This window comes from Pteropus medius, unplaced genomic scaffold (assembly GCF_902729225.1).
Source record: "Pteropus medius unplaced genomic scaffold, Ma_sr-lr_union100, whole genome shotgun sequence".
Taxonomy (NCBI): Eukaryota; Metazoa; Chordata; class Mammalia; order Chiroptera; family Pteropodidae; genus Pteropus; species Pteropus medius.
In genome coordinates, this window is record NW_024345479.1 from 2,588,385 (window position 1) to 2,590,982 (window position 2,598).

Genomic DNA, 2,598 nt, shown 5'->3' on the forward strand with positions numbered 1-2,598 from the left:
TGGAGTGACTTCATTGGATATTAAAGATTTCGATATTCAGCTCTTTCTGCAGGTTGGACTTAGCATAGAGTTGGAAAATCAGCTTTGGCTTTCTTTCCTGTCTCTGATTTCCTCTAGTGTTCTCCCTTTTCTGGTCATCAGCTCTCAACAACTCTGCCACTTTTGTGTCCCAAGGTATAAGAAGTAGGAAACGAAACAGTGCAAAGTGGAGCAAGAAAAGTTATCGGTTACCGTATCAGAGTCAAATGTCTTGGGTGACACTAAGGAGGACATGGGCAAGGTGATACCAGAGTGCTTTATCTTGTGATGATGATACAGTAGCAGCCTCTCAGACATACAACCAGGTTGGATTTCTCACAAGTTTCTCGCCTAGTTTTGAATCCTATCCCACTGGTTTCTGCAGGAAAAAAAAAAGTTACATGGTTTTTGTTTGTTCTGGGTTGGGAAAATTTTATGGGGAATGTACTACATAGTATCAGGGGCTCAGCTCCCCCAAGTAGAGCCAACAGATATCAAAATGAGTAAACTGGGAAGCTTTTTCTCTCTTTCTGTCTTCATCCCAGATCAAAGGATCCCGAGTTAGGATCTGGATGAAGGATAAGCCCCTGAATTGTCGATGGGCACACCCCACACATTGACCCAGCAACTGAACTTGCTTAACAGGGAGCCGGGGCTAAACTGCTTCACCCTGCCTGAGAACCAGGGAGCACTGCATTTCTCCACAGGGTGGAGGAGAAGAGGCAGAATTAACCAAGCCTGGGACACCTCCCTCCTGTCTAGGTGTACTCATTCTCCTGTTTCAAAAGACGGCAAGGAAATGAAGTCAACTACCTGTCTTCTGCTGGTGTCTTATGTATTCTTTGTTTGACCTGATTCCTCTTCTGTCTTTTGGCTTCCTGTTAGGGGTTCTTGGTCAAAACCTGCTCTGATGTACATGAAGATTTCAGGTTCAAAAGTCAATGTATTTTAAAACAAGTGTTTTAGAGGGAGAAAAATGAAGCAGGATGTAACTGCCAAAACCAGACTTGAGGTTGGTGACTCTTGGAATGATTTTCTTTAAGGCCTAGGTCTAAAAACTTAGTACAGTAAAAATAAATTCTCAGAAGAATAAAGAAAAAAAAAACACTTTCAGGGCACCAGTGAGTCATACAGTATCCAGTCAAGTCACTTAAAGCAGATGCCAGTATAGGAAACATTCACAGTCCCTGGGCAATCTCATTAAAAAAATTTGGGGGGGTGTGGGGGGGCTTTTCAATGCTCCTACCCCCCTTATTCTATCCTTGAGTTGTTTTTTGAGGGGTAGGAATAATTTACCATCTCAGATACTAGGTTGGAAACATGCTCAGCTATAAAGGCTGGGCTTTAAGTTTTGAGTTTTAAAAATGTACATCAGGAGCAGCTGGGGAGGGTCTTTTCTAAAACCTTTCAAATTTGATTTTCTGTGCGTGTGGCCATTCTGTAAATACTTTGGGGTTTTTCATTTTTTTGAAAGTAGACAAAATGTGGGATTTTCCCCCCAAAACATTACAAAAGAACCTGTTTATTTACATGCAAATAAATTTCTTTGATAAAAAGTAATATGCCTATGTGTAATAAATTTTTAGCCTTTGAATAATTTTCATTGTTTTTAAAAAGTCCAATCAAAAAAATTAATCAAAAAATAAAAGGCTTCCTTGGGTATTACTGGAATAAGTTAACTGGAGATGATTGAAATAGGGAAACAGACCTGTGAAAGTTTTATTCATTTGGTTTGTCATCTGCTCAAGCCAGGTTTACTGTCTTGCAGGCTTTGGCCACCAAAATCATCAGTAGTTCTTGCTGGGAGAAAACTGCTCTTACATGAGACATAACTACAAGGCTGTTTTTATATGGCTGAAGTGAAGCTATATATAATATAAAACATCTGGAAGAGGAAGAGAATAATATTTAGACATGGGTTTATAACATTTGGATACGGGTTTGAGAATGAGTTTCAGAAGCATAGGTTCCTTGCTTAGGAACCCCTTTCTAGGATAGCGAAGTTTTTTTAAAAAACCTTGAAGAGTTGGGTAATCCAGCTAAAATATGCTATTATTAAACGACGACCCTCAACACTATTTGCTCTTAAATAAGCTCGTCTCTTAATCAGATTCATAACAAGCCAGTCACTAAAAGTACGAATTAAAAGAGGTAGGAAAACAAGCTCATACCTGCTTCGGACTATAATTAGGAGCATAGCAGTTGCCTTGCTAGGACTGCTAGAATTTATGATAGTTTCTAATATTTTATCTTTGGGATATGATTCTGTAGTTTAAGGGTTAAACTCTTACTCCTTAATTCATGGAAATAAGATCATAAATTTCCAGACCTCGAGAGCGGGAGTTGCTAAAGTATGATAATATTGCACAAGGGAACTTCTATACAAGGAGCCGCGGAGTCAAATGAATGTCGTCGTTTCCTCTCCGCGAGCGCCCCCGCCTACTCGTCCAGACACGCTTGTTTCTCCCGCCAAAATGGCGTAAAGATCAGGTTCTCACCAACCAGAGCTCTGATTGGAGAACCGGTAGGAACTAGAACCCATTGGGTGTCAGTGGCTGTCTGGCGGCCGGACGGCAGAGG